Source organism: Choloepus didactylus, chromosome 2 (assembly GCF_015220235.1).
Source record: "Choloepus didactylus isolate mChoDid1 chromosome 2, mChoDid1.pri, whole genome shotgun sequence".
NCBI classification, from domain to species: domain Eukaryota; kingdom Metazoa; phylum Chordata; class Mammalia; order Pilosa; family Megalonychidae; genus Choloepus; species Choloepus didactylus.
The window spans coordinates 19,946,053-19,958,055 of NC_051308.1; the positions used below are offsets into that span (position 1 = coordinate 19,946,053).

Genomic DNA, 12,003 nt, shown 5'->3' on the forward strand with positions numbered 1-12,003 from the left:
GAGCTCTTTTCTCCCAAAGAAACAATCCAGTCGGAGAGACAGGGTTAACAAATACCAAACTGTTAGAGAAATACAGAGGACATAGAGATTAAGGTACAGAAGACTTTACTTTTTTTCTGATATTAAATAGCAAAAGACCCTTGTGGGTGTTTTTTGATATTTTTCTCATCTCTTTTTTCATCACTTTAATTTTTACTTTTGTGTATCCTCACATTATATGTATGTGTATTTGTTGTAAATAGCATGTAGCTGGTTTGCTTTTGATTTTTAACCCAAACTGATCTCTGCCTTTGACTGCAGGTTTATTTTATTTACATTCATTGTTTCTACTAAGGTATTTATATGTTCAGACCAAAACCTTTGGAGTCATAGTTGACTCATCTCTTTCACACTGCACATACTATCGATCAGCAAATCATATGGACTCCACCTTCAAAATCTATCCAGCCTCAGAAGCAGTTCTCGTTACCTTCACTTATCCAAGTTACAGCCATCTTTTATCTGGATTATTGCAGTACCTGCCAAAGTAGTCTTTATGCTTTTGTCCTTTCTCATCATTCAGTCTGTTCCCAACACATCATCCAGAGTGATTCCCCTAAAACATAAATCCTCTCCCTCTTCTCAAAAAATCCTCCGAGGGATTTTGCTCAGAGTAAAAGCCAGAGTCTTTACAGTGGACTCCAAGGCCCTATGTGATCTAGCGCTACTCTGATTCTTCTCTTACTATTTCTCCCATTTACTCTATTCTAGCCTCAGAATATTTGCACTTACTGTTCCTTTGCCTGGAATGCTCTTCCCCACATACCCACAGGGTTCAATCTCTTCTCTCATCTTCTTTTTATTACTACCTTCTCAGTGAGGCCTTCCCTGATGTCTTTTTCATCTTTATCACACCCATTGTACTCATTGTCATTGTGCTTATCACTACATGATATGCTATGTGATTTATTGATTTATCTGGTTTATTAGTTTCCCATAACTAGGATAAAACCTTCATGAGAGCAGGTAATTTCATATGTTTTGTTAACTGCCAAATCCCCAGTGCCTAAAACAGTGCCTGGCATTTAGTAGGTACTCCATAATATAAATGTTGCATGAATAAATTTTAATTTGGAGTTTTTCTACCATATTATACTTTGTTCTTTTCTATCATTGCCCCCCACCCCCCATTTTTATTGAGTTTTTGTTGTTTTTGTTTTCTTTTTCCACTTTTCTCCATGTAGTGGTTTTGAAGATATATTACTCTGTATCCTCTTTTTGTTCTTATAGTGGTTAACCTTTTAATTTTACTATGCTTACTTAATTGAATCTAATCAGAATCTTAACAGTGCACAACGATGTGTGTTTTTTTTACCTTTAAGCTGTGATTTTAAAGAGATTCCCTGGGCCATCTCACTAAATTATTTTTTATAAGATGTGAATATTTAACAGTAAAACTAGCAGTTACTACTTTCTGGTGGCTTTGATTTCTTTATTCTTGTTTAAGTTAATTTAACATACATTTTCATGGAATAGTTATCATGTACTTAGCACTTCAAGATTTATAGAAGAAATAAATATATGACACTTTCCTATCTCAGCATCTTGCTGGAAATACACAGGAGAGACAATCAGAAAACAGTAAGGGAAGATATAACATTGTGAAATGAATATTATCTGGAAAGTAAGTAGGAACTACCATAAAGGGGAAGCATTACAGTTTTCATTATTAGGAAGACCTGGAATGATTTTGTGGAGGAGTGACTGGAAGATTAGGTGATTTTTTGGAAAATGTGTAGAGGAAAGGCAAAAACTTACTGGTTCCTCTGTTACTTTTTTTTTTTAATGTATTTTTTTTATTATGAACTTTAACATGTATACATACCAGTGAAAACTTTCAAAGTATGATTTAACAAGTAGTTAGAGAAATTTCAAAGAATGTCATGGGTCACAGTTCCACAACTTCAGCTATTTCCATTATTGTAAAACATACATACAGAAAGGTGTTAACTCTCGGTGTACAGCTCAACAAGCAGTTATGTAGGTAATTTCAGAATTGTTAAGGGTTACATTCCACAGTTTCAGTTCTTCCCTTGTGGACAGTATGGGGAAGGGGGCTGCATTATTCATCTTTAGTATGCTTTTTAAAGATAGTTTGCTATGTATATATGTCTTTTTTGACAATTGAAAGCCTAATATATATGACGTTTTGTATCTAATGTTTTCCACTCAGTATTATATTGAAAATATCTTTTTGTATCATTAATTCTTGAAAAACACTTTAATGTCCATCTCTTCTAGTTTGCTAATGCTGCCAGAATGCAAAACACTAGAGATGGATTGGCTTTTATAAAAGGGGGTTTATTTGGTTACACCGTTACAGTCTTAAGGCCATAAAGTGTCCAAGGTAACACATCAGCACTAGCGTACCTTCACTGCAGGATGGCCAATGGTGTCTGGGAAACCTCAGCTGGGAAGGCATGTGGCTGGCGTTGGCTCCAAAGCTCTGGTTTCAAAATGGTTTCCTCCCAGGACGTTCCTCTCGAGGCTGCAGTTCCTCAAAAATGTCACTCTTAGTTGCACTTGGGGTATTTGTCCTCTCTTAGCTTCTCCGGAGCAAGAGTCTGCTTCCAACAGCCGTCTTCAAATGTCTCTTATCTGCAGCTACTCTGTCAGCTTCTGTGCATTCTTCAAAGTGTCCTTCTTGGCTGTAGCAAGCTTGCTCCTTCTGTCTGATCTTATATAGCGCTCCAGTAATTTAATTCAGACCCACCCTGAATGGGCGAGCCAGCACCTCCCTGGAAATTATCCAATCAGAGTCATCACCCACAGTTGGGTGGGGCACATCTCCATGGAAACACTCAAGAATTACAATCTAAATAACACTGATAGGTCTGCCCACACAAGAGTACATCGAAGATAATGGCGTTTGGGGGGACGTAATACATTCAAACTGGCACACCATCTGATACTTATAATTATATATTTCCTTTATATAGGTATTTTGGTGTCTTAACTTTTTCACTATTACAAAAAACATTGTGAAGTACAGCCTGTATGTGTACTTTGTGACCATATTTTTATCTATAATAGATTCCTAAGAGTAAGGAGTACTGGACCAATGGACATGACCGATTATAAAGCCCTTATTAAATAAAGTCAATTTATTTCCAGAAAATATTCTACCAACACACACTCACCAGTGCTGGATAATAGAGCTCTCATACATCTTTGCTTATTTGCTAGTTAAAACATTTCATATTTTAAATTGTGTTTCTTTGACAGCTTATGAAACAGGGTTTTTGATGTCTCATTTTTTTTCCCTGACAATTATTTTTGCATTACTTTTATCCTTTTTTTTCTTGTTTTGCTCTTTATTACCTTTTTCAGTCTTAAAAGTGAGTAGACTACTTTTTTGTAAATGCTATTTTTATAGTAAGAGTTGTCATAGTTGTTGAATTATTTTTAAGTGGGGTCCCTTTCTTTGTGTGGTTGAATCAACTAGATTTGTCCTATGTTTTATAAACAGTGCATTTTTAAAATTCAGTTTTATTGAAATATATTCACATACATACAGTCATCCATGGTGTACAATCAGCTCTTCATAGTACCATCTTATAGTTGTGCATTCATCACCCCAATCTACCTTTGAACATTTTCCTTACACCAGAAAGAATCAGAATCAGAATAAAAAATAAAAATAAAAAAAAGAACACCTAAATCACCCCCCCTCCATCCCACCCTATTTTTCATTTAGGTTTTGTCCCCATTTTTCTACTCATCCATCCCTACACTGGATAAAGGGAATGTGATCCACAGGGTTTTCACAATCACACTGTCAACCCTTGTAAGCTACATTGTTATACAATTGTCTTCAAGAGTCAAAGCTACTGGGTTGGAGTTTGGTAGTTTCAGGTATTTACTTCTAGCTATTCCAATATATTAAAACCTAAAAAGTGTTGTCTATATAGTGTGTAAGAATGTCCACCAGAGTGACCTCTCTACTCCATTTGAAATCTCTCAGCCACCGAAGGTTTATTTCGTTGCATTTCGCATCCCTCTTTTGGTCAAGAAGATGTTCTCAATCCCATGATGCCGGGTCCAGATTCATCCCTGGGACTCATATCCTGCGTTGCCAGGGAGATTTACACCTCTGGGAGTCAGGTCCTATGTAGGGAGGAGGGCAGCGAGATCACCTCCCAAGGTGGCTTAGTTAGAGACAAGGCCACATCTGAGCAACAAAGAGGTGCTCAGGGGGAGACTCCTAGCCACAATTATAAGCAGGTTTAGCCTCTCCTTGCAGCAACAAGCTTCATAGGGGCCAGCCCCAAGACAGGGCTTAGCACATCAAGCCGTCAATCCCCAATGTTTGAAACACTGCATTTTTGCATAACAAGCCCTTCTCAATCCAGAAATCAGATACATCTCTTTTTTTTTTCACATTTTATTTTGAAATAAATTCAAAGTTATAGGAACAGTTGCAAAAACAATACAGACCCCATACACAGAACTCCAGCATTCCCTGACCCCCCTGATACCCTGATCCGCTAACTTTAACATGTTGTCACACCGCTATTTCTTTCCCTCTCTCCCTCTCTCCCTATCTATCATGCATCATCTATTTCTCTGTCTTCTGAACATATGAGAGCTAGCTGCACACATCCTTGAACAAACACTATAATTCACATATACACTTCCCATGAACAAGAGCATTCTTTTATGCAGTCCCATTAAGTGCAGCTAAGAAGTACAAGAGATTCAACAATGATACAAAGCTTACATTCTATATTTCCTTTTCCTTATGTCTCAACTGTGTCCCTTTGAGCCTCCTGTCCTCCAACCTCAGATCGCATCCAGGGTCATCCTTGGCATTCAATTGTCATCTATTTAGACTTTTTTTTTTTTTTTCCAGTTGTGGAAACATATATACAGCCTAATCTTCCCATTCCACCCCCTCCCTAGCATTCCGTTAGTGGGATTAATCACATTTAGAATGTTGTAATGCTATCACCATTATTAGAAATTTCCCTTCACCTCAAACAGCAACCCTACACTCATTTCTTAACTCCCCATTGCCCCTTCCCCCATTTCTCTTAACCCATACTCTACTTTTCATCTCTATGGTCGTATTCTCTGATAATTTCTTTGTCTTTACTATGGGGCTTAAAATTAAACTCTTAAATCCATAACAATCTTGTTTTTCTTTGATACCAACTTAATTTCAGTAGGATACATAAACTATGTACCTATACTCCTCGATTCCCCCACCTTTATATAGTTCTTGTCAAAAATTACATATTTTACATTGAGTTCAAAACCACTGATTTGTCATTAGAGTTTGTGTATTTTATATCATGTAGGCAGTAAATAGTGGAGTTACAATTCAAAAATTATTGACCTCTATTTGTGTTCCATTGTGGTCAGAGATTGTGCTTTGATTATGTTCAATTGTTTTTGTTTTGTTTTGTTTTGTTTTGTTTTTTAATTTATTGAGGCTTGTTTTATGTCCCAGCATATGGTCCATTCTGGAAAAAGATCCATGATCACTAGAGAAAAATGAGTGTCCTGGTGATTTGGGATGTAAGGTTCTATAGATGTCTGTTAAAATTCTCTTTATCTCTTTCTCCTTTCTTTGTTTCTCTGTTGGTAAGGCTCTCTTTAGTATCTGAAGTTGGGCAAGTCTTTTATTGGCAAACTCTCTCAGCATTTGTTTGTCTGTGAAAAATTTAAGCTCTCCCTCAAATTTGAAGGAGAGTTTTTCTGGATAAAGTATTCTAGGTTGGAAATTTTTCTTTCTCAGAGTTTTAAATATGTCATGCTACTGCCTTTTCACCTCCATGGTGGCCGCTGAGTAGTCACAACTTAGTCTTATGTTGTTTCCTTTGTATGTGGTGAATTGTTTTTCTCTTGCTGCTTTTCAGAACTTACTCTTTCTCTTCAGTATCTGAGAGTCTGATCAGACTATGTCTTGGAGTAGGTTTATTTGGATTTATTCTATTTGGAGTTCGCTGGGCATTTATGCTTTGTGTATTTATATCATGTAGAAGGTTTGGGAAGTTTTCCCCAACAATTTCTTTGAATACTCTTTCTAGACTTTTACCCTTCTCTTCCCCTTCTGGGACACCCAAGAGACTTAAATTTGGACGTTTTATTTTATCTCTCGTATCCCTGAGATCCTTTTGGATTTTTTCGATTTTTTTTTTCCATTCTTTCTTTTGTCCTTTCATTTTCTGTTCTGTGGACTTCTAGGACAGTGAGTCATTGTTCAACTTTCTCTAATCTTGTATTATGAGTATCCAGAGTCTTTTTAATTTGGCCAACAATTTCTTTTTCCATGGGATCTTTTTTTTTTATTTAATCTTGCAATTTATTCTTTATGCTCTTCTAGGGTCTTCTTTATGTCCCTTTTATCCTGCTCCATGGTCTTCTTCTTGTCTTTTATATCCTGTGCCGTGTTTTCGTTCCTTGATTGTGATTGTTTGATTAATTGTACCAAGTACTGTCTCTCTGATGATATTTTGATTTGGGTGCTTGGAGTTGGATTCTCCACATCGTCTGGTTTTATCTGTTGTTTTCGGCCTCTTGGCATTTGCTTTGCTTGATAGGGTTCTTTCTAGTTGTAAAAAGAAAAATACCAATCTGATTTTTCAGAAATACAAGTTGGTGGCATATACTTTCTCCAGCTAACCAGCAGATGGCGTCTGTGAGTCACCTATACCCCTCAAGTCAGTTCTCCACAACTCTGTCTCTGTGGTGCATTATTTTTGTGGGGTTCAGTTGGTGAACTCAGTTTGGGTTTGTTGTTGGAGCTGTCTGTCCTGAATGTGGGGCGTGTGTCTGGGTGGTTAGGCAGGCAGGGCAGCTTTAATATTCAGACCTCCCAGGTGTTCCTGGGGATTCAAGGCTGTTGCAAGAGTCTAAGCCTTCATTTCTGTTTTGCCCAGATTTTCTCTGTCGCTGACCCGCAAACCACTGGCACTGATGTAGTGTCCCTGGGTTTTCCAAGTGGGCCCCCCTTCTCAGCTGTGATCTTCCAGGACCTCTGCTGAGGGAGGGCTGTGCTATGTCACTAGTGCATGTCATCTCTCAAGGGAAGCCCTGGGCCGCCAGGCTGTGCAGGGGCGCTCTCTGCCTGATGCAAAGATTAGCCTATAATTCTTGATTGGTATAAGTTCTGAATGAAAGGCAGGTAGTAGAGCTGGGCCCCACCCCTTTCCTCTTAGAGAAGATAGATGCCTTAGGGGGAGGTCATTAGCATTTCAATGGTCTCTCTCTGCCTGTGCCACACCCCTGTGTGAGTCGCAGAACTGGGAACTGAAAATGGCCGAGGCTTTCTCCACTGAGTCGAAAAAGGAACAGAGCTAGTCCGAGGCGACCCTCCAGCCCTCCAAGGTCAGTCGTCACCCAAAGCCTCTGTCTGCTTGTTGGGGATTCGTACCTCGTAGCGAGCAGTTCACACTCGCTAATTAAAACCCCAGTTGGAGCTCAGCTGAGCTATATTAGCTTGCTGGGGGAAAGCTTCTCTCTGGCACCACAAGGCTTTGTAGCTCGGGCTGTGGGGGAGGGGTCTCCAGATTTGGATCCGCAGTTCTTACAGATTTTATGCTGTGATCTTGGGCATTCCTCCCAATTCAGGTTGGTGTATGATGAGTGGATGGTCATGTTTGTCCCCCTGCAGTTATTCGGATTATTTACTAGTTGTTTCTGGTTTTTTTTAGTTGTTCCAGGGGGACTAACTAGCTTCTACTCCTCTCTATGCCGCCATCTTGGATCCCCTCTCTACATATATCTCTTTGTATTTCTGCTTTGAACAGATTCATGCTTTATTTTATGGCTTAATATACAGTTCTTTTTCTTCCTTTTTTTTAAATTCCGTAATGTGAAGACTAACTTTGTTTTGAAAAAGGCCTCTTAGTAATGACAAACTTTATTATTCCCCATTGTTATAAATATGATATTCTTTTAAATATTCTTTGAATTTATGTCCTTTTGGGATTTGACCATATTTCCTTCGTATTAGCTTATTTGTGACCATCTGGTTGATAGTATTTTGAAATAGCAGTATGCTTTTGAGTTTATTTATAAATTCTAATATTTTTCTATATTCTCACCTGTGGTATTGATTTCTGTATTCAGACTTTTTCTTAGCATAATTGGTGGTTTTTCTTTTTTTTTTTTTATCAGTGAAGTTGTGGGCTTACAAAACAGTCATCTATTAACATACAGGATTCCCATATACCACCCTATTGTTGACACTTTGCATTGGTATGGTACATTTGGTACAATTGATGAGAGCATAATTTTGTAATTGTACTATTAATAAGTCCGTGGTTTAATTTAGGATTTGCTGTGTTGTGCAGCTCCTTGTTTTTTTTTTCCTAATCTTTTTTCTAGTATCATATATACAACCTAACATTTCCCCTTTTAACCAAGTTCAAATATATAATTCAATGCTGTTAATTATGTTCACAATGTTGTGCTACCACCACCATGCATTACCAACACTCTTCCATCATCCCAAAAAGAAACCCTATACATTTGAAGCCTTAACTCCTTATTCCCTACTCCAGCCTCATCAACGTAAGGTTTTCAAGGTTCATCCATCTTGCAGCATGTATTAGAACTTTGTTCCTTTTTACTGCTCAATAGTAGTCCGTTGTTTGTATATACCATGTTCTATTTATCCATTTTGTTTGTTGGTGGGCACCTGGGTTGTTTCTGCCTTTTGGCTATTGTGAACTTTTGTGCTCCTATTTACATTGGTGTGCAATTTCTCTGAGTCCCTGTTTTCAATTCTTTTGGATATGTACCCAGAAGTAGAATTGCTGGGTCCTATGGTAATTCTATATGTAACTTTTTGAGGACTGCCAGTTTCCCACAGTAGCTGCACCATTTTACGTTCCCACCAACAATGTAAGAGGGTTCCTGTTTCTCCGCATCCTTGCCAGGACTTGATATTTTCCTTTTATCTGAAAAAATAATATCCATTCTAATGGGTGTGAAGTGGTATGTCGTTGTAGTTTTGATTTGCATTTCCCTAATGGCTAATGATTTTGAGCTGCTCTTCATGTGCTTATTGGGCATTTGTATATCTTCTTTGGAGAAATGTTGGAGAAATGTCTATTCAAGTCCTTGATGCACTTTTTGATTGAGTTGCTCTCTTTTTGTTGTTGAGTTGTAGCAGTTCTTTGTATATTCTGGGTATTAAACCCTTATCATATAAATGATTTGTAAATATTTCCTCCCATTCTGTAGGTTGTTTTTTTGCTTCCCTGATAATGTCCTTTGCAGAACAAGTCTTAATTTTGATCGAGCTCAGTTTATCTATTTTTTCTTTTGATACTATTGCTTTTGGTATAAAATGTAAGTATCCTGGCAGTGGACGCACAACTATATGGTGGTACTGTGAGCAATTGATTGTACGCTTTGTATGACTGTATGGTATGTGAATCTATCACTATGAAATTGAATTATTAAAAAAAAAAGAGGCACTTTGGATTCAAAAGCATAAATAGATTGAGAGTGAAAGGATGGAAAAAGATATACCAAACAGTAAATAAAAGAGAACTTGGGTGGCTATATTAAAATCAGACAAAATGGACATTAAAACAAAACAACAACAAAAAATCTAAGTATCCATTGCCTGATAGAAGATATTGATAATATGTTTTCTTCCAAGAGTTTTCTAAGCTCATATTAGGTTGTTTCTCCTTTTTCAGATAGCTTTTGTATATGTGAGAGGTGGGTGTCCATATTCATTTTTTTTTTTTTTTTTTTGTATGTGGATATCCAGTTTGCCTAGCACCGTTTGTTGAAGAGACTGTTTTTTCCATATTAAGTGGATTTGGTGTGCTTGTAAAAAATCAACTGGGTATACATGTGTGGGTTTCCTTCTCGACTCTCAGTTATATTCCACTGGTTTATACATCTATCCTTTTGCCACTACCACATTGCTTTAAGTAATGTAGCTTTATGGTAAGTTGTGAAATCGGGAATTGTTCTCTAACTTTGTTCTTCTTTTTCAAGATTGTTTTGGCTGCTAGGCTCCCCTTGCTCTTTTTTTTTTTTTTTTTTTTTTTTTATCTTAAGAATTTATTTCATTATGATTTTGGTGGAAAGAAGTTGAAAATCAAGCCACCATCAAGTATACTTTCTCAAAAAATCCTGGAGCATTCTGGTACTGGATTGCTTCAATCCTTTGGATTCCTTGACTTGCATCTCTGCTTCTCATCATGTTTTGATCTCTATATCCTTGTTTCTACTCTTCTCTGGTTTCTATCAGCTTCTAGCTTCTTTCTGTGGCCTTCCCATTGTAAGATTTCCAGTAATATCGATTAAGACCCAACTTGATTCAGTTTGCCATACCTGAACTTTAAGGTATAGTTTATTCTTGATGAAATTCTCAGGCCTCTTTGAAACCAGCATCTCCAGAGCCAGCTTCGGCTCCCTGAGTAACTTGGGGCCAAGGCAGTGGGGGTTGTCCAAGGCTCATCACCTCCTCCACGCACAGGCTGCTGGAATGGGGGTTCTGGCATTCCCCGCCCTCCTTACTGTGGGTTAGGATGTCGGCACTTCTGTTCAACTCAGGGCGCTAAGGCCGCAGGGGTTCCCAGGGTGGGGACGCAGAGAGGATGCTGTGTCCAGGGGCTCTGGTGGGAAGCGGCCAACCCCTTCCAGTAGGAAACCCAACTCCCTCCCCTTGCTCTTTGATTTGAATTTGATGATTTGCTTTTTAAGTTCTGTAAAGAAGGCTGCTTGAATTTTGATAGAAATTACATTGAATTTATAGATCACTTTAGGTGGTATTGACATTTTAAAAATATTCATTCTTCCAATCCATAAGCATTTGTGATGTCTTAACATTTATTTAGGTTTTTAAAAATTTCTTTCAGCAATGTCTTGTAGTTTTCTGTGTACAAGTCTTTCACCTCCTTGGTTAGATTTATTCCTAGGTATTTTATTCTTTTAGTTACTATTGCAAATGGAATTGTTTTCTTAATATACTTTTCAGTTTTTTCATTACTCATGTATAGAAACACAATTGCTATTTTTGTGCCAATTTTGCACCCTGAAACTTTGCTGAATTTGTTTTTTAGTTCTAGTAGCTTTTTTGTTGGTTCTTTGGGATTTTCTATATATAGTATCATGTCATCTGTGATCATTTTACATCTTCCTTTCCAATTTGGATGCCTCTTATTTCTTTCTCTTGCCTGATTGCTCTGGTTAGAACTTCCAGTATTATGTAATATAAAAATAGTGGTGAAAGTGCATCTTGGTTTTCTTGACCTTAGGAGAAACGCTTTCAGTTTTTCACCATTGCGTGTGTTAACTGTGGGTTTTTATCATGTTGAGAATGTTCCCTTCTATTCCTAGTTTTCTGAGTGTTTTTACTAAGAAAGGGTGCTGGATTTTGTTAAATGTGGTTTGTTTGTTTGTTTGTTTGCATCAATGGAGACCATCATGTGCTTATTTCTTCCTTCATTCTATTAATTTGGTGTACTACCTTAATTGATTTTCTTATATTAAACCATCCTGGCATACCCGTGATATATCCCACTTGGTTGTCATGTATGGTTCTTTAAATATACTGTTGGATTTGGTTTGGTAGTGTTTTCTTGAGGATTTTTACATCTATGTTCATAAGCAACATTGGTCTGTAATTTTCTTTTCTCTTGCTGTGTTTATTTGGTTTTGATATTAGGGTGATGCTGGTCTCATAGAATGAATTGGAAAGTGTTCTCTTGAATTCTTTGGAAGAGTTTGAGAAGGATTTGTCTTAATTCTTCTTTAAATGGGAGAATTCAGCAGTGAAGCCCTTCTGTCTGGGACTTTTTATTGTAATTGGGTGGTTTCTGATTATTGATTCAAACTCTTTACTTGTTATTGGTCTTTGAGATCGTCTGTTTCTTTTTGAGTCAGTGTAGGTTGTTTGTGTCTTTCTTGGAGTTTGTCCATTTCATCTAGGTTTTCTAATTTGTTTGCATGCTATTGTTCTTAGTATCCTCTTATAATCCCTTTTATATC

At 37.4% G+C, this 12,003-nt stretch overlaps 1 protein-coding gene across 3 annotated transcripts in view; it reads left to right on the forward strand.

Annotated features, from left to right (window-relative positions):
- The window catches only part of TBCE (tubulin folding cofactor E), a 157,904-nt gene that overhangs the window by 641 nt on the left and 145,260 nt on the right, over positions 1-12,003 (forward strand). The window lies entirely within an intron of this gene.